Source organism: Drosophila montana, unplaced genomic scaffold (genome assembly GCF_035044405.1).
Source record: "Drosophila montana isolate Dmon_TW-CO22-7 unplaced genomic scaffold, ASM3504440v1 contig_3286_1, whole genome shotgun sequence".
In the NCBI taxonomy this organism is placed as follows: Eukaryota; Metazoa; Arthropoda; class Insecta; order Diptera; family Drosophilidae; genus Drosophila; species Drosophila montana.
The window spans coordinates 175,619-197,502 of record NW_026998170.1 but is presented as its reverse complement, the minus strand read 5'-3'; the positions used below and the strand labels follow the sequence as shown (position 1 = coordinate 197,502).

General features: G+C 36.0%; 1 long non-coding RNA gene across 4 annotated transcripts in view; it reads left to right on the top strand.

Moving 5' to 3' along the window:
• The window catches only part of LOC135434285 (uncharacterized), a 120,679-nt gene that overhangs the window by 77,128 nt on the left and 21,667 nt on the right, over positions 1–21,884 (top strand). For all 4 annotated transcript variants that reach the window (XR_010437209.1, XR_010437210.1, XR_010437208.1 and 1 more), the window contains one exon: positions 13,457–13,546. This is a non-coding gene — a long non-coding RNA (uncharacterized LOC135434285). The remainder of the gene's footprint in view (positions 1–13,456; positions 13,547–21,884) is intronic.

Genomic DNA, 21,884 nt, shown 5'->3' with positions numbered 1-21,884 from the left:
GAAAACCCACTAGAGCTATAAAAATCGTATTGGTTTACTGGTGCCGTGGCTGCGGTATTTAAATACGAATTTTGAATCATTAACAAATTAAATGATTTTTAACAAAACTTGGGAATAGCCATTAAAAGTTAACAGCATAAACGGGCGACTATGGAAATAAGTGTTTCAGAATATCAATTTTATAGAGTATTAAGTTGTGTTTGAAGGGTCAACAGTCTGAAAATTTATTTAACGTTATGTTTACCATATTAAATACTTGAGTAGAATTTGTATTTATTGAGTTCTCAAAAAAGTGCTTAACTTGAAAAATGTAAGATCAACTGAAGCTGTACAGGATTTCTCAAGCTAATGAAAAGAATCAAATATAAATTTATATATATTCTCGCTTGAGTTTTTATTGAGTTCTTTTATATACTACAAGCCGATCAACATTTAGAAAAGATTTTTAAAATTAATACATTATATGCGGACTTAATCTACCAAATGATAATAATATTTATATAACTTCAATTATTTGAACATTTTTTTTTTTTTGAAGAATATGATGAAGCCACAAAAACGGAATTAATAAATTGTTTTTCAGTTTTTCACTACAACTCACTTAGAAAATTGCAAGGTGTTTTTTCGCTTTAGTATGCCATGCGGCGAAATATCAGTTATTATTTATCAGCAGCTAATTTTAATATATTTTGCTCTATTATTTTTTTAGATATAAGTATTTTTATAGCCTGCAATTTACGTGACCGGAAGGAGGAGTTTTGTAGCTGTCGCCGTTGATTTAATTCTAATTATATTAATTTGCGATCTACTTGAGTGCATTTTGTATAAACAAATATGTCACATGTATATAAATTAAAAAAAAAAAAGATAAGTTATTCATATTTTATTACTTAACTATTTTTAATACTTATTACTCATGCAAGTTTGTCCACAAAACTTTCAAATATATTTAATGATGCCAGCTTTGCCTTTCCAAACACATTATGTATATAATCTTTGAAATCTAGATCAGAGATGATGCTCTACAGTCACTAAACTGAATCCAGTCTCTTTTATTTTTTGGCAGCATATGTCTTCGGTAAACGACCTCGCAATCATATTAACAATCCATATCATTCACACGATATTACTAATTTATGCAACAGGCATCTGGTAAACGCCTCAGAAATTGCCCACATTTTGGTTATTGACATATCAAAAATAGAGAGTGCCTTAGAGTAGTAGTAGAGTGGGCGACTGTAAGATACTCTTTAACTGCTCCACTGTGTTAGACTCCATAACTCTATAATCATATGTGCTGAGATAATCATTTTCTAAGATTGAAATATATTTCTAATAATAATTGTTCGAGTGCAATGGACACCTTTAAATTTGTAGATAATATTTTTTTATTTTATTTTAATGAAATATTTATTTTTCTTGATTCGCTAAGATACTAACTTAAAGCTGTAAATAAGGGCGCCCATATATTGATGTAATTTTTTAGATTTTTTATTATGTTATTGAAGCATTATATTAATTTCTTTCTATCAAACATTTGTGCTTTTGTCGTATCGAAGCACATTACTATTCAAAACATACATTTCAGCAACTTTTAAATACCCTTTCTATGACTATAGTTCAAAAGAAAATTTTTAAAAAATTGTTACACTTATTATTTATTAATGAAAATTGCAAATTCAACGCAGGCATAATATGAAAAAACGACTCAAATATGGATACAAGTCGAAACAAAAACAAAAAATATAGCAATAAAAAATAATAATAAAAAAGCAAACACAACAAATTATTTAAATTGTGCAAACATTAAACAAAGTTTAATACACTTTGTGCTTATTAAATTTATTCTTTGCCAATTTTGTTGCGTTTGCTGATAATTGTAATTTTCATAAATGCCATTTTACCAGAATGAATAGGCGGCGGACAGGAAAAACCAAAAACTAAAATAAAAGCTGAACGGAATTTCAATTAAAATATTTTTTGAAATTTCCCTCATTTCTTTTTGCAATCAATTAGGGCGCAGCTTTTAATTACAGATTTTTCAATTTTAGTCTAATACAAATCAATTAGTATTTTTTTTTTGTTTTCTGGATTTTCTATGCAGTCAACATAGTTCACATTATGTTCATTAAAAACGAGACGAAATTTACATTTTTCGTAATTCGTTTTTTTTTTTTATTGTTTTGGCTCGTTTTGATATATGTTGAAAGCGGCGATTTCTTGAGATACATGCATAAATTATTTTTTTTTTAAAACACAAAATTTATTAATGTTTTATGGGCGTCATTTGTACGATGCAATGTACAGCAGATACAGATACAACAGATACAGATACAGATACAAATCTCTCAGCTAAAATTCGAGTTTGTTTGACATGCAAATCGTTTGTCGGAGCGTTTTGTTTATTTTCTCGCACGTCAGCCAGTTGGAGCAATGTTTGATTTAGATTTATATATATTTTTTTTGCCATGCAGCTGTGTTGTTGTTGTTGTTGCGGTTTTTGTTGACATTGTTGGGTTTTTTTTCTAATTAGCTTAAATTTTGTGCGGCTTTTCTAGCTGTCGCTGTCATTCAATGCAATCAGTGAGGAAATTAAACATCAGCACTTAATTTTGCGATGCAATCAGCCTTAAAATTAAATTAAGTTCTACCTTAAAACTCACACATTTAACAACGGTCTCGGGCTGCGGCTGCGGCTGCTGCGGTACAGGTTCGAGTGTTGCAGCTGAGTCATCATCGCAATCAGAGACCGCATCACAGACAGCGGCAGATCGTGAGAGTTTCGCAGTTAGCACAAGTTTATTTATGTCTATTCCTAAACAATTTTAATCGATTGAGCTCCAGTTGTGCTGCGAATAATTATCGCACACATTTCAACATATAATTCTCAGACAAATTCACAAGCATTTTGTGTTTAGCCTAAAGCATTTCTTTACACATTTTAAGACTAAGATTAAGTTCAATTGAATTGCTTAGCTACTTTTTGAAGCATAGCCTGGGATAGATCTTTGGTCATATCTTTTAAAACGATCTCAGGCATATATTCCTTTGTGAAATGCTTAGACTTATTACTCATTGAAGGAATTTGTGGGAAATTCTAAATACAATAGTTAGTATGAACTTCTTTTTTTTATAATCTATTCAGTTTCTTTCGGGTGCTCAGCATTCAAAATTCGAAGCACCCCCAACAGCTAGCACAAGAGTTCGATTATAATTTGTACTTATACTAACTCCTTTAATTTTAGATTGATTTATTTACTTATACGTCATATCAGCGCAACATTCAACGAATTTTAACTCACCCAAGCTAATTTTTTGATGAATTTTTACAAATTTACAAATTATTTGATTTAAATGTGACGTTAAGTTCATTTCCAATATATATATTTTTTTTCTATATTTCTTAATAAATATTTAATGCTTTTCATTTTATGCTTTCATATAAAAAGCTCAAGCTCTTGCCTAAAAGATTTTAAAAAATGAGATAATAATTAAAATATCTTTATATTTTTTAGGATTATTTAAAGCTATTTTCTATTAATACTAATATAATATAATATATATACTAACTAAATATTCAAACTATTATTTTTCAAAGCATTTTCAAAGCTTTTAAAAAAACCTTGACCCTGTGTTTTCTAATTTTGTCATTTACAATTTTCAACAATTTTTAATAGTTTTGAAAGTATTAAGGCTGGCGGTACTTTAATACTAAATCTAAGTTATCTGAAGTACATTTTTTTTTTGTTTATCTCTCTTGCTCCCATCTCTCTCGCTCTCACTTATGACAATGTTTCTCGCTCTGTCTTTCTATCTCGCTGTCTTTCTCTCTCTCTTTCGCTATGATTGTTAGAATAATTCGTGTATGTTATGTCACTCGAGTAAATCTATGCCTCAATGAGTGCTCCCCTCAAATATCAAAACAAAGCTCAACGGCGCCTTCAAAGCGACTACTGTAAAAGCGAGAGAGACAGAGACAGACTTGGGTGATAGAGAGAGAGAGAGAGAGAGAGAGAGAGAGAGAGAGAAAAGAGAGTGTGTGAGCGAGAGACAATTTCATAAGCGAATAAATTCCGAAACCAGTGGAGAACCGAACAACTATTTAAACTTCAACAATAGAAAAGTTAGCAAACAAATGTCATTATGCATAAACTCAGGACTGTCTGTAGCTGCTTTGCAGTTCGGGTTCAGTTCGACCGGGGCCAAAGAGATGGCGCCCTTTAAAGCGGGACACTCACTTATGGGCTGACACATTTATTTTTGTTTTATTTATTTTTTTCCTATTTCAGTTTTTCAAAACTAGGTTAACAGACGGCGCAATGTTATAAATACTCGAGCCGATTCGTAAGCCTAAAACTGTAACCAATGCTCTGTGCATTGCTCTGGGGTTGGGTTAGGTTTTCGACACTGAAACTGAAACGAACATAAGCAAATCGGATTAGTTGACAAAAAAAAAATGGGGAAAATATAAAAAAAATCCAATTAGTTGTGCACCGTCGTGCAATGGCAACACTTTTAAACTGTTGTCAGCTCAAAGATACATAAATATCTGTATCTATTTGGTTGTTGTTTTATTTTTCTATTTCGGTGCGTGATTTGATGGATGTGTGGCATGCGTAAGAATTTATAGGTCGCTTGATCGATGGACCGCACATTGATTTACGTGTCGGGCAGACATGCAAAATTTGTCAGACTGCCTGGCGACCCGAAAGACCCGCTGCGTACAGTTCTAGTCGCCTAAGCCGACACCTGCGCACACCTGCTGGCGGGGAAAAACCCAGAGACAGGTACAGAACATGGTAATGAACCTCTAAAATCCACGCCTCACTGCAAATCCCTGCAGCGGATGCGGCTCAGCAACTGCATTAAAGGGCTGCAATAACAGTGCTATATGCGAATATGCGAGGGGTAGCAGCAGCAGAGGGAAAAAAAAAAACAATAAGGCCTAAGCAAACACGGGGCACATTATCATAATCACCAATAAAATTTAGCCAGCGGCTTAGCCAGCTCAACAGGTTGTAGCCAAAATGCTGTCAGCTATGCCTAAGACTTCCTCTGCGATTTCTCAGTATTGGCATCGAGGCGCATATCTTGCACCCGCATTTGCTTCAAATACTGTAATTTAATCACTGTAATGAAGAGCGAGGGGTTTTCGGGGCCCAGCATAAAATGCACAATCTGCATCTGGAACCAGGAGAGTGAGTGAGAGAGAGAGAGAGCCGAGGGAGAGGGAGAGGGGAGCACCCCCGATTGTTATATTTTTGCTGTCATGCTAATCGCTGTCAAATTACTCGTATATTTTTGCATTTTTATGGGCCTGCTCTTTAGTTTTGTTGGGGGTAGATATGGCTGCGGTCCGCTTGCAATTAGGCGTTTAGTCACGCCCTGATTTGACATTGATATGAGCCGTAGCTGTAATGCAACTATGTAACTATGCGGGTGCCCGAGAGAGGGGGCGACGGCTGAGGCAGCGGTCAGTTGATAAGGAAAAAACCCAAAATGCAAGCGAAACACACAAAGAAAATCTCGGAAGCAGGAGATTAAAATGCAGTCGGAAGGTCAGTTCTGCATAAATTAACATTATGTATTACAATTGTGGATGGCATATTAAAGTAGTTTATTATAAATCATAAACTATGCGTGTGCTCTACGAACATATGTGAATTTAACGGAGACTGTCATAAGGTTTTAATTTTTATATAGATAATCATAGAATTGCTGCATTGTTATTTGCTAGAGAAACAGAAATGTTAAAGCCGGAAAAGAAGAAGGGTTTCTGAAAGTATATTTTAAGTTTTGTAGCTTGAATTTTCCACTTCTTGGTTTACTTGCCATGGCATATCCCTGATTAACTCTACTCTAAATGTATTTTCTAGATCTCTGCAATACCAAAGCAAACATATTTTTAAATGTGCCACAATTGGTGTGAAAATGTTTCAGTATGGTCAGTTTCTGAGAACCTGCCCTAGCAATTAAGCTGCAGTAAAATGTTATTATAACCTGACGTTTTTTTAATTGTATCCATTTATATCCTTTTTACTTTGTTAATAGTTAGTTACCAAAAATAGTTTTAATTTTTACACATTTATTGGAAACATTTGGGTAATAATTTTGGGAATATACCAAATTTTTATCATTTAAATTCAATTATTGGATTGACTTCGGTCACAGCTGCGTAGGATTTTCGACCTGAGCTGTCTTTAATAAAAAAAAATAGTAATAATAATTATAAATAGTAATAATATCAATACTAATTATTAAAATAATAATATTAATATAATATAATAACTACAATAATATATATAATAATAATATAATAATTGCGTTGTAGCTTTTAAAGTTAGATTCCGCTCTTATCCTAATAAAAATTAATACAAAATCGTTCAGTAATAGTACTGAAATTTGTATTGGTTTTAATAATATTGTCAACAGTAGAGTTAATTGATAATGATTCTGGAATTCAAAAAATTAATAAGTTTTTATTTTGAAACGCCTTTGATTTGGGCCTTTAATATTATGTGATATGTTTTTTTTACCCGTAACTATTTATTTATTTATTTAATTTTTCTGAGCTTTGTTACTTAACTTTATATCGTTCATACGAATCGGAAATTATGCTGCTGAGCATTTTTGCTTGCTCTATTAATTTCAACACAAACTCTCGGCAACGCAATATTTATGACAATTTGCAAATGTACAAATTGTATTAAGCTTGAAGCTCCTTTTTGGAGGCACAACCAACCAACACACACACACACACACACACACTGCAAAGCACTTGAGTCACTTAATTAAGTCGGCGTTTTATTGTCGTCATCAGCGTCGCTCAAGTTAATTACTCAGCGCTCGGCAGAGCAGCTTCACTTCAAACTCCGAGCTCCATGCAGCGACCTGTACCCGGCACCTGCTTCCCATGCCACACCCATTTTGGGCTGCTGCTGCCACTACATTTACTGGCTGGCAAGTGAGCATAACAATTCCTCGACTGGCTGGCAAACTTCTTCCAGCGACTGGGATTGGGTCTGGGCGCTGAGAGCTGGGGGCTGTTTGCCGGGTGGTTGGGGCTGGAGGGGCGGGTTCTGCACTTTGGCGCATTTGTTGATTCGCGCACTTGAACAACATGGCAACCCGAGCAGAGTCGACGCTGGCAGCCAACAGCCGTCAGCCGTCAGTCTTCAGCTCTTATCTTAATGAGTTTTATGCATCTAATTAAATAAATTGCACCTCTCGTCAGTTAGTCAGTTAGTCAGTCGGTCGGCTAGTCAGTTGCTGAGGCGCCATGACAACTGAGCCGCAGCTCATGTACGCAGCAGCAGCTCTCGAATTTTTTATTTTTATTTTTCGCTTTGGGCTAAACGTGAAATGCACTTGCAATCCATGGCCAGCGCCATGGCCCCACCTCAATGGGGTGCCACATGTGGCACCACACCCAAAGCGAAATTCAATTTTAATTACACATTTTTTTGCTGTGATTTTTCCAATTCAATTTTGCTAACCGTTTTTTTATTACATATTTGCTTGTATGTATATATATACTCATATACTTACATATATACTTATAAGCACACACACTCGTGGTACATATGTATTTATTTTAATCAACCGCGCCCAGTTGTTGCCTTTATTTCGACTGGGCGGCAGTTTGTTGCGCCACAAAGCAGCTACAGATTGTTTTTTCTACGTGCTCGTATTTATTTATTTACCTGATGCTGCTGCTGCTCCCAGGCGTAGTCGTCGTCGCATTTTCAATTTTTCGCTTGCAAATTGGAAAAGTTCAAACGGGCACACAGAGAGCCGAGAGCCAGGCGCCGAAATAGCAGACCCCAACCGAATCCCCAAATCCAAACCAAATCCCAGGCCCCAGACTTCGACAGAAACGGAGCAGACATATGCATGAGCTCGAAAGCTACAGATAAATGCAACAACAACTGCAGCAGAATTTAACTGAAACTGACCAATGCACAGTGGGGCAAAAAGCGCGAAAATTTCCACAAGCTTAATACATTTATTTCTTAATGAAAATTGACTGCATTCTAATTCAGACCAAACTATTCTTTAAAATTATTATTATTATTTTTATAACATTTTGATGTAAGAGTATATTTTCTTAAAATAATTTATATAATTTAGATTTTATACTGATACAACTTTTTATGTCAAACTAACCCATATTTTTTATATTTTATCAAATCTAATTTATAACATTTAAAACTAAGTATTTTATATTCAATTTTTATATTACTGAATATTTTTAAAGTTTATTAATTAAATTCGAAGTATTTAAAAATATAAATAATATATAAAAAATATTTTAAGCTAGAATAAGAAGTATTTTTTGACTTACAAATACATATATTATATCTGACTAATTAACAATTAACATTTTAACCTTTTTTTAGGTATAATTTATATTGTATAATATAATTGTATATACAATTTTTTCAATTTTGACATATTTTTAACCTAGTGAATCAACTATATATTGCATATTTATTGGTATTATTGCATATAATGTATTGCCATTTTCTTAAAATGCAACCACTGTGCAAATTTTAATATGTTGTTATTGTAGAACACATTTACATACGCTTTTCACACAACTCACACACACACACTCAGACACAGCCTTTCACATACTTATTTTGAACATTTCGCCATGTCCGGCAAAGCGACGTCAATGACAAGCCCCGGCTGGCTGAGTGACTGGCTGGACGGAGAGACTGATGGACAGATGGACAGATGGACTGACTGACTGACTGACTGACTGACCAATGCCATAAAAGTTGCCGCCTGTGCTGCCTAGATAGTGTGCCCTGCAGCTTTTGCATGTGGCTGTCTGCATATATATATATATGTGTATGTGTGTGAGTGTGCATGTGTGTGTCTGAGCTGATTGATTGATTATTTGTTCCGCATCACTCACCTGGAAAATTCAACTGAAGTGGCAACTTTAATTAATTTGCTTATATATGTTGCCGCCAAGTTGACTGTCTGCAGCACACACAGTCACGTGTGTGTGTGTGCGTGTGCGGTATATAAACACAACAAACAACAGTTAATACATAAGCTTGCAAATTAATTGGTTTAACGTACAGACAGGTGAGGCCTGAATGCGTCTGGGCCGTGATTGGGCCGTCAATTGGGCTGCGCCGAGATTCTTTATAATGGCTACATACGACTTTTATATACATTATTTTAAGTAGATTTTATACATACACGAACGAAATCAAGTTTGACCCATTTTATGAAAAATAACTTACTTATCCACATAAACTAATTAATATTTTAATTATTTTAGTTTACATAAAACGCTTGCTTTCATTAAAACGTTTTATTTCATTTAAAAACTAATTTGGGGTATTTCATTAATAAATGAAAATTTGTTGTGGCCGAAAAGTATCAAAAAATTATATAGCAGAAATATAATTAAGTATATAAATAAATTGTAGGATAATAATAATAAACATTATTTAATACTAGAAAAACAAACGAGCAACAAATAAATAATTAGAAAATGCGCAAAATTCCATAAACTACTTCGATAAGTATAAAGTATTACATATAATGTATTTTCTTTAGTCATATAATATTTAAAATATTAATATTATATATGGATACCAGAGAAAAACAATTAAATGCATTTTTCATAGAGCTGAACCGAAATGAATTCCAATTGAGTAGGCACAATTTCTAAAATATCTTTTTCTATATTTCCATGCAGTCAAGCCTTTCTAATCTATTTAGAAGGCTCTGACATCACTTTAACAATGGAAGCATCATAAACTTATCACCAGGTCCAGTGCAGCAAAAGAAGTTGCATTGAATTTAATTCTAAGACTTAAATTTATTGGGCGCATTTAAATTTGGAGAGCATAAGACAAACAAATAAATTAATAGGTTAAAGAGCGGCCAGACTAAAGATGAAACACAGATCATTTATAAAAATTATCGTATATTTCAAATCAAAATAACTGTTTTCACACTTCTAAGCCTATAAGAAGACAAAAAGCCCAAAACACATAAAAATATGTTAAAGGCTTTTAAAATCGAACTCTTCAGTTTATAAAAACTATAACAAATTGAGTCTAATAATTTAGCGTGCGCCAAAATACCGTTGGCAGCCAAGATTCCAGCATCGAAAACTGGCTATAACAATAGGACGAGATTTCCAGCTGATTTGTTTATGAGCGTTTTTTTACCGTTTGTTTCTTTTTGATATGCCAGCGACCACCTACTTATTAGTTTGAGATTTGATGGCGTTTTTATGGCATATTAAACGCTTTATCATTCATGTATAACCAAATATTTTCAACTTTCTTTCAACCAGCATTTCACCAGGCAACTGGAAGCTGAGACGCACTTAACTTAATCTGTGCTTAACATATTGAGATACTTTTGTATCTCATTAATTGGAAAAAGTCACGCTGTCAATGAGAATGATTTCTAGACCGCTAATTGCTGATAGATGCAACTGTTTGTGGATTGTGGATTTATAGCCGCGATTAAAGCCAGTCTTTAATCTAAATGCTTCAATTTGACCTTGTCGCTTCAACTTCTCTAGATACGAATGACTCAGTCGAAAGCTAACGAAAGCTGACTGACAGGCTGTCAATCGCAATCAGGCTTTAATTTGTGTGTACGTGTTGCTGCTACAATTATGTTGATAGTACATGTATGTGCCATTATGTTCCATAATTATCAGGGTTCTTATAGTGTTATATTTTGGAAAACACTTTTGTTAACTTTAGGCAGCCTAAAAATAATTTAACATTGAATTTTATACAGATGCATACATGAAAACTTGAGTCAAGTAATGGAAGATTGATAAGAATTATAAAAAAACTTTGAGATTTTTTTTTCTTATATATCTTTTTAATCAATTTAAAAATAGAATTTTATCTATTTATACTTGTCAAACTGTTAACAAACTAATAATATATATATAAATTTAAAAAATGTGTTAAGTATAAATTTAAATTGTTTATAAATAAGAACATATGTCGAAGCCGAGGCTCAAAAAAGTATCAAACATTATATTTATAATGTTTTTGATATTATTATTAATTTCATTTGTTTCACTTTCTTTGATATTTGCAATATTATTTTTATTTTTGCTTTTCTTTTATCTATATTTATAATGAAATTGATATCTTTTATATAAATACATTTACGTCTGAATACATACTTGACTAGGTTATATTCAAAATCTTATTACTTCTTATTCCCATCAATTTGTTGTATATTCCTCTTTAAAGCCATTTCTATATATAATGTCACTTTACCTCTCAAACTGACATTGGCCAAGAAGTAACTTTGCGCCTTGCTGCCCCCTGACTCGATAGCATTACAGGGGTCGTAACTTTCAAAGAGGCTTTATCAAAAAAGAGAGAGAGGAGGAGAGGAAAACGCATTAGCATCTTAACAGCCAAACGAGCAAAACGATGGCCAGAGGCAATGCCAGACAGATCAGAGTCCGATACGCGTGTACCTAATATAACCCTAAGGTGGCGAGCCGAGGTGCTGAGGTCCTAAGAGGTGCTGAACTGCTTATTTAAATGCTACACCAATTTATTGTCAACGGGCACATTTCATTCATGCATTGTCCTGCCGCATAATCCTTGAATGGGCTACGTGCCCCTAAGGCGGTTCCTTAACGCATTTGCGCCATATCTGACGACCGTCGCGTCGTGTCGCCTTTCGCCTAACGACTTCCGTTCGAGCTTTGCGCACGCGCAGTCCGCTTCGAGCCTCTGGAGCTGTGGAGTGGAGCGCCCACAGTTTTTAATGATAATCTCTTGAGTTATGTGTTTTTAAATATAATTTCGTTGTTGGCGTGCAGACGACGGCCCCATAACTCACATAGCGCCAAGTCACGAACTGTCAGGGGCAGCAGCTCCAGCTTCAGCTTCAGTTTGTGAACTGTCCAAGTTGAGAGTTGAGCTGAGAGTTGTGCGTTTTGCGTTTACAGCGTGTTACACATGAGGCACTCCCACGGGCAGCGCTCGCATCTCATTAATTGGCTCATAAAGTAATGACCCGGCTACCTGGCCCAAAGAAAAAAATACATCTCAGCCCGATCTTTGCGTGACTGCTGGGCATCCATAAGCGGTACGTTTAACTTTTTCACAAGCTTTGCGGCAAATTTGGCACCCAATTTATCAAACGAGAGCGTTTGTCGCCCCGCGGGTGCAGTTCTCATTCTCAGCAGCAACTGGCGTGGGAATCCCGTCAGGTTGTGTAGGTGAGAATTTTGGAATGCGTTTTTCGGAAAGCTGCAAAGTTTGGCAGTACGCCTGCCGCAGTCTAGCGCTAATAATGCGCCTTATCCCGTGCCCTGTCCAATGCAGACAGAGAGGGAGACAGAGTGAGAGAGAGAGAGAGGGAGCAGCTGCGTCTGCCACAGAACACGCTGTAATCCTGCCGCGTAACTTGAGCTCAAGTCGTGCACAGATGCCGTAAAGGGTCGAAAGCCCGTAAAAACCACCACCCTTCATCCCCCACCGCCCCTGAGCTGCCACATGCTGGGCGTGTGCTTGGGCTGTGCAATCAAATCAAATGAAATCAAATAAAATTAAAATCCACTTTGAGCCTATTAAAGTGTGCCAGTGATTCGCATGCGCCCTGACTGTCGTCCTCATTCTCATTCACATTCCCATTCCCATCCTCATTCCCATCCTCATCCTCATCCTTCGTCCAGGCAACTGTCACACGCCGTCGTTAGTTTTAATTGACATGCAAGTCAACGTCCAGCCGACGGCGACATGTCAATCAAATGTGCAGCCTGCCCGGCCATTCGCATATACTAGTAGCTCTCCGGCTCACACCCACCCCCCAAACGCCCCATAGGCAAATGTACCCCCTGCACGCCTCATTATGTCGCTGTCACTCTGCGGTTTGTTGACACACGCGTTTAGCTCAACACGTCTCAACAGCTGCGATTCGAATCCGCTTTTCCTTTTTTTTATAGGCAGTTTTTCTCTTTTTAAGTGGTAAATTGTTGGCCTATTAATTGGTGGTCTCTATGGCATTGTTCGAGCCATCGCATTAGGCAGTTAACTAATTTGGCTCAAGTGCCAAATACATTCGTTTGTGGAGTAAATATTTGGCATGGAAATTGACTAAATACAATTGAAATATGACTATTGTAGTAAAAAAAAACATGCAGATGTTTCACATATTTACATATTTTATACTTATAGACGAGAGAATTTTTAGGAATAGGTCGGGAAATAGAATTGTTAAATTGTAAGTAACATTTTCTAACATTTTCTCTGATGTATTTATTTAAAAAAAATGTTTTCCTTAGGTGACTAAAATAATTAATTTTAAATTTATTTTTATTCTAAGATAAAAAGTACTTAATATTACTCAATTATTTAGTAGTACTCAATATTAATATTATTACTTATTAGAGCATAGACCATAATTTTATCAGCAAATTTTTGTTCAATTTCAGTATACAGCCTTCTGGAAATTGTCAGGCTACTATGTATATGCAGGAACTGAGCTGGAATGAATTCGATGGAGCTGACAACTTACACAAATGGTAAGTGCATAAAACAAACATTTAAATTGATTAATATTTGTTTATTGCTGCTGTGGATGCAAGATATCCCGGCTGCTTAAACATTTTTTAAAGGGCTTAGCTAATTAAGATAATTACAATCTTAAATTAATCAGACAATTATTTCCATGGCCCAAAAGCATTAACAATCAAAAGCCTCTTTGGCTTAATTGAATTTGCTTTAAACAGAAATTATTATTTTTTGAACAATCCAAGGTAAACCTGAATATTGATCAATAAAAAGGTTATAAATTGCTGTGTTTTTACAAATATTGATAATTTTATTTGTGTATTTGAAATATAATTAATCGAAATAACATAATTTATAGAAAACAATTACCAACATTTATATATATATATATATGTCTATATAATTCGCAACGTGAGTAAACAAGCAAACATCGTAAACAAATGCAAAAATCCCATTTAACATAGCATCAGCTTTATGTAAGAGCATAAACTTCTTATGGGCATTTAGTACATTTCAATTGCATGGAATATCATTCAGTTTACAATCTGAAAACAACACGAAACGAGTCACGTTTGTCAGGCGTCTGCCATATGCTGAATGCTAAGCCGAACTAATAGGCCAATAATTGCTGTCCGAGACAGACACAAGCTGCAATACTGTGGCAAGCGGAGGGTGCATTGAGTTTGCGCAACAAATTGCTTTGAATGTGGCAAAGAAAACACAAGCAGTTGCAAGAACTCAGCAACATCCACAGAGGTAGGACAATTGGAAATTGAATTGGTGGCGCGATCTACAAGGAAAGTAAAACCCATAGGGAAAGGGTTGGAGTGGGTGCAGCAGGATGTCAAGTGCACTGGCAGCTGCTTTTCAACACTGGCCACATAGCTTTTAAGCAGCATTATGCTAGACAAAGGATGCGCTTCCCAGAATTTCAAGCATGGCTAAGACTCTGCAACAGAACAGTTCTATGCTTCGCTGAGCTGAGCTCAGATACAGATACAAATGCAGTTGCAGATACAGCCACATATTTACATATTTATTTATGTGTTTGTGTATATCGCCAATTGTTGGCTGTGCGCTGCTCGTTTTGTTAAACAATTTGTTTGCTCTGCCACACGCACATTGTGTTGGCTCAGAGAGCTGCTAATTGCACTTGTTGATTGCCTGATAACAGGTTGCCACCGCGCCACTCCGCCGCCGCACCTGCCCGTCCAATTGCAGCGTTGCATAAGTGCCAATGCATAGGACAAACTTTTGTCCAAAACACACTCTATGGACGAGCTGGGCGTGGCAGCCACGCAACTAACTGGGCGTACACTTGCCCCTAACAATGGCGCACATGCCATCGACTTTGTCGACCAAGTTGCGTCTTTGGACTGCATGGACACTCCACAGTTGTTGCCACTGCAACAGCAACAGTTGCTGCTACTGTCATTGCAAACAAACTTAAGTAGGTAATTTGCAACTAATTTTCAAGTGGGCAATTCAAGTTGAAGGCGAGTGTGTCAGTTTGTTGTCTGCATTGTGCTGTGTATGAGTGTGTTAGCAAGCATTGCGCATTGCTCATACGCAGCGTTGTGCGCCGGCTCTTATTGCTGCTGCTTACGTCAAGCAGGTGTCACAGTGTAATTAGAGTGGCCCACAAACTGCCGGCTGTTGGCTCAATAATCATAATATTGATAAAGCGACTGTTGTGGGGCATTAGACGCTGATTTCATTTGATCGAAAGCTAGACGCGCGCCTTTAGGCATGTAGCATAATGTTTTACGAATTTTTCGAAAGTATATATCAAGCTCGTATAATTCGCATTTAAAAATATTAGTGTTGCATTTGTTGATTAGTTAATTGTTTTCGGAAGATTAGTATTATTCAGCTGAGTAAAAAGAATATATGTTTGTTCCAATATTAAATTATGCTAAACGCTAGCCAGAGAATTTATTTATTTATTTATTGATATATTTTTATTTCAAATCTTACAACAGCTTAAGATTTATATTATGTCTCTTATATATAGCTATATTTCAGTTGAATATCGTAAACATTTTGTGCATATAATATATTATTATAATGATTGCAAAAAAATAAAATAAAATTATATGACTATTATCATGATAAACAATTCTTAACCTAACTTGACTTTTTCCCAACCCACTTTTAACTGTTGGCAGGCCCATCCACAGCTTTAGAAAACGCCCACCAATCACTTCTCCCTCTTCGAATTCAATTTACACATGGCAAATAATTCGCCAACAAAAAAAAAAGAACAACATATTTTTCATGCTTGCAACGCCTTTACTGGCGGCTAATAAAATTTCCAAAAGCGTATAAAATTAAATAATAAAATAAAAAAAAAAAAATGGAACGCAGCTTCCAGGCAGACGCAGACATTCAGTGCGTGATTTCCGCACAGCAGCGTTCACATGTACGCGCCATTAAATAATTTCCGCCCTCGCCCGGACCCAGACCCAGACTCAGACCCAGACCCAAACCCAATGATGTAAACCCTCAGACTTGAAGCCAGAAGCAGAGTCGATCTGAAGTTGCAGTCGCGTCGCTGATTGCGTTTTACAAATAAACTAGAAATATTGCCACCAAAAACCGAAGCGCATCCGAAACTGGAAATTGAGAAACGCTCGCCGATTTCACTGAAAATTGAAAAAAAAATATATAAATAAAATAATGTTTGGGCCATTATGCAGAGTTGGCTATTAAAAACGCGGCAGCTTGGTTAAAGCCATCACAAAATTGGGGTACATAGCGGTACTTATTATGGGTGTTAACGGTTTCGCAGCGCCAGAGCCGGCAGCTAGACAGACAACAGAGTTTGCAAGCCGAAAACTAAAAACAAAACAACCGACAAAAAATCAAAAACAAAAAACAAAATACAAAAAACTCGACTGTCAGTAACATTTGTTGGACTCGCTCGTCGGGAATAATTTAAAAGCAGAAACCAAATGTCATTCGCGTGGCTTTTCAAATAACATATTTAAAATTATGCACAACACTTAAAAATCAACGCGTTTTTTTATTTCACTTGGGCTATGATATTTTTTGGCTTTACCTTTTTTCGATTTTTTTTTTTATTTTTCTTAGGCAGCATCAATCGATGGATCAGTTTGACAACAAACGTCGCCAAACTGGTTTCGATCCAAAAAAAATTTCGAAAATGTTGCCGTTGTTCAAAATTTAAAACTCATAAATAGTATTGGGTTATCTTTTGGTCGGAGTCGGGGGGAGCTGTGATCTGTGCCTAGTTAGGCTTTGATAATCGGCGCGCTGTTGCAATGCCTCGGCCTTTGGGAAATCTCTATTAATTGTTGTTAACATTTGTGGAAAGTGAAGTTTGTTCGCTTTGTACAGTTAGTTTGTCGTAGGTCTGTGTGAAAGCCAACTAACTGACCTTGCCAAATTGAAATTGACGACTACTTGGTAAATCGATTCAAGCTTTCAATTAAACAGATTAAAAATCATATAAGTGTATCTTGGCTATTCCAAAAAAAAAACGTTTTAACGGGGCATACAATACGCTCGATATGTACAATATTTCTTGAGTGGACAATTTTTATTAAATTATATATTTGGAATCCCCGCGTTTGACAATTATGCTGTAAATTAAGAATTCGTGCTTAGCTTAATAGTTAAAGTCTTTGCTAGATTTTGAGAGCATTTGTTTAGGAAATTCTCGATTTGTTTACGTTTATACTCTGTACTTTTCAATCCAAGATTTACGAGAAGAAAAATGCAACAAGAGTTGAAGTGGGGAATGTTAAAAAAATAATTTGATTGGAATAATTTGTTAAGATTGCTGTGATAGCAGAAGAAAACCAACACAGATGTTTGAAGATCTTCTGCATTGTCTTAGTTTTGATTTGGCCCGTCGTTAGTTGAAGAAAATTGTATACATCCAAATGATATTTTCCAAGACTATTTGCTTTAGGTATTTTCGCATAGGTGAGCCTTAAGCTGCCAATGCTAACGCCTTTAGACCACAATATAACCGAGTCGTTCTTCCATACGATCCATTGCATCTTATCTTCTTCTACCCGCAACCGCATATATTTCCTTAGAAAACGCGACAGGCAGTCTGCGAAGCGGCTGGCAGCGGGGCTGTGCGATCGGGCGAGGCCAATCTTATCGCTGGCGATGCAACCATCGATAAGCAGTTGTCCAAATCAAACGAACCGCAAGAAGAAAACTTGGGAAATATGTGAAAAACCCAGTGCACAGTAGTCGCTGCAATGATTACCCAGGCAGCGAAGGCATTGTCTAATAATTCAAATACCGCAAAAAAGGAAAACTGAGAAAACAAGAGTTGATAAAAATCAAAATCGTAAAATGGTACGTAAAAATGCGAGGCCATCTAGTTGTGTGTGTGTGTGTGCGTTTGTGGATGTGTGTCTTGTTCTGAGAAGAGGCACGCAAGCCAGGACGATGGATAGAAGCAACTCCTACGACTGCCTGTCACATCCTGTGGCAAAGGTGGCAAAAACTCACAGCTACCTGCAAAGCAGTCAGCAAAAAAATATATGCCCCTAGCCGTGTATGTGCGTGTGTGTGTGTATGTGTGTGCTAGTAAAGATTTATTATGCTATACATTTCATGAATGTGTCGAGGGGCCGACCTGAATGTCTGCGTGTGTGTGTGTGTGTGTGTATGCTAGGGTTTCCCTAGAAAACTGCAGCAACAACAGCAACAACACATGAGGCACAAAAGGTGCGCATCATAATGGCTGACAAAAAGTCGGCCTTAGCCTTTAATAGCGCTGAGTTTAACAGCCAACACAAACACCATGAGCCCGTACAGTGTTCCACACGCACACACACATGCACACGCACATACATTTACATTCACATTCCCATTCGCAGCACTGGCAGAAAATGGCGACATTCCGCACTCCACTTGAAATGGGGCTTCCTTGGCATTCGCATTGGCCCCAACGTGAAAAAAGTGAAACTATTTTAGCTCTTGTTTGGTTAAGCGTTTTAAAGGCTGTCTGCCACTTGTACACTTTTTTCTCTCTCGATTCCCTTTCCATTTTTTCTCATAACGTAGCCAGGGGCTGACAGGGCAACTGGCAACTGGTATCTGGTAGCTGGGCACATGCAAATGCCAATTAACATAACAAAAACCCTGCAACTGTCTGTGTTGGGTGCTCAGAGATATACAAATACGTTCATATATATTTCTATATATGTATATAGAAATAGAGACGTGCTATCAACAGGGCCTTGGGCCATAAATGCAGACTCAGGTGTCGTCTCATGTGTTGTGTGGGCGGCCGAACGCGAGATAATTATACTAACAGAACATACCTGTAGGCAATCTCTGCAGATATACCCTTTCATGTATTTATTATGGTGCAGTTGCATTTGTTCAAATATATAAATAATTAATTAAATTGGATTAGCGAATTTATGAGCATAAAAAAAAAATTATTAATTATTCAGTTGTGTGCATTTTAATATTTATTTATTGCTATTACTTATTAGTTTCTTGTCAGTGTTATCGGTTATTATTATAATTATTGTCTTGTTAATGGGTCTTATTATTATTATTTTATTATTATAATTATTATTATTTTTATTATTTTTATTATTATTATTATTAATATTATTATTATTATTGTATTTTCTTTTTAATTTCTTCAATATTTAATTTAAAATCCTAAGAGCCCAAATTTATATTTGAAACACAATTCTTGTTGCTTCTCTACTTATCTTGAAAATCATGAGGTTTCTAGGATATCTTTTTTTCCATCAGCTTATCTGGCTAGTCCGTTTTTTTTGTAGTTTTCCCGCCAGCTGTTGGATAGACAGTGGCATTTTGCATCGGTCTAATGTTCAGTCAGCATTCAGGAACATCATCGCCATCGCCATCACGCATTGATGTAGATTATGTTGGACAGCAGCCAGTCAGACGTCAGTCCGTGCTCAACCCTAAAAGTATGGGGAACGGCTGGCACTGTGTGGGCGCATTAATTTTTTACTCACTGTGTTGATATGAAATATGAATTCGTGATAGCGAGTGCCGAGACCTGAGACCGCAGAGTGTGAGAATCTCTGTGCGCTGTCTGTCATGCGATTGATACTGGTCTAAAAACTTATGAGGATGTGAATATTTCATAAAATGAGTCATATTCATTGCGTTCATTCAAATTGCTGCCATGGGAACAGTCATTAACACGTTATAAATGAAACACGCCGAAAGGTGTTAAAGGGTAAAGCATCGTTTGGGGTTTGATATGGCCTTAACATGAGAAAATGATTTAATTCAAACTATATTAAATATTCGTCCAAACGGCTGATGGGAATATCATAATAAAAACGGAATATTCACTTGATATTCAAAATGGGCTTGATAGCTTTTGCGTTATATTATTAATATACCAAGGCTTAAAGTTGAATTTGTTCAATCTAAGATTTCGCTTGAAGGTTTCATAGATTACCGCTCAGGGAAAATCGCTTTCGTTATAGTATAAAAATATTTTTCTATCCGCGATAGAGATCATATTAGTATTCAGGTTGAAAGCAATAAAAAACTCTTAAAAACACACTGTTTCACAAGCCAATGTTTCTTTATCTAAATTTAAGGGCCTCAGCTAGATTAGTTTGATTACTCTTTGCGCAGAGCAACTGAGAAACGCAGTACAATATATTTGGGTTTTATTCAAGCATTGGGGTAAAGCAACCTGTCCAAGCTGTAAACAACCGTAAAAAATCGAAATGGAACCCAACTATGCCATCCACTTACCAATTCAGCTGTTTGAGTGACAACCAACGCAAACAGCGAGCCAATTAATATTCATAAGAATTTTGTTACGCTGCCGCCATAAAAATAAAAAAAATATATACAGAGAAAAAAAACCAAATAATAATAAAAAATAAAAATCTACATAGTCACCGCTGCCGTCAACGTCACAGTCTATCGGCAGCGGCCCAAATCCAAAAGTCCAAAGCACTTACCTCAGCCAACACACACACACACACACACACACTCTCATACACACGCATACAGACAGAAGTTAAGAGGGGGGTGAGCTGGAGTGGAGTGGAATAAAATGTATAACAAACGTAACGAATTGAATGTTGTAGGCCTGTTCCACTGTCCATCCAAAATTCACTGAGCTGCTGCATACGCGGGGCGAAAAACTCGAAAACTCGACGAAAAGTGAAAATCACACACACACACACACTCACACGCAGAAAGTGTAAATTCGTCATGATGACGTCACGGCAGGCAAATTGATTATATATACAGCCAGCGTATCCTTTATTTTTGCATTCAACATAACGCCCCTTACCACGGGCAAAACAACCCCAACGCAGCATCTGGCAGCGCATATATATGCATATACCCATATTTATATATATATATGTATATATCAACTGAGTCTGGGCATGGATTTGGATCTGGGTTCAGGCATTTGGGCTGCGTACCAAGTGCTGCTTGGGCCTATAAATTACGTGAGCTATGAATAAACATTTTGACAGATATTTGGTTTTTCAATTTTATAGTTTGTGGATTTTTATTTTTTGTTTTTGGGCAACTCTTTAAACATTTAAATTTGAATTTTTTATTGCGTTTGTTTTAAGGCGCGACCCGATGATTTAGGAATCCGACTAAAAGCTATAAATATCATTCGGCATGCATATGCATAACTTTTAGTGAACTATACGGATTTCAAGCTGAAGGGTCTTCAACCTGTCCACAACTAGTAAAAAAGAAGAATAATTACTTTTACGAAATTTAGCAATATATCAAGTTTTCTTGTCTATGGTGTGAAAAAACACGATAGTCCTTAAATAATAAATATCTAATAAATTATATTATATATATTATAAGTGTCGTTTAAATTCGGTAATTGTATTATTTGGAAATCATTAGTACATTATTGGATAGCATTTTTCTAATGTATATTTTTATAAATATTTTGAAAATGTTTAAACTATATATGCATATGTACACTAGCGGGTATACCTTGGCATTGCCCGTGCCAAGTTTTGTGCTTAACATTTTGAATACAGCCTTTTCATCAAAACTATATTTTAAGTCCATCGAATAAAGAACCAAAAGTGTGAATCAAAATGATTTCCACCCATGTTAGTGTTTTGGTGAGAAACTTGAAGCCGAAAAGTAATCTTTTGTTTATTAAACCTTTGACCCGCGTTTTCCATCCAAGAGCGGTGAATTTTGCCAAAAACGTATCAATTAAATTTTAACAAAGATTTCTCAAAATGAGTTTTATCAATCCGATGGTAAACAAAAAAGTTTCATGCAACAGATTTCCGCTAAGTTTCCACAGTTGCCGGTAGAATTTGCAAAACCGCTGAAAAACGTATTCATGAATGG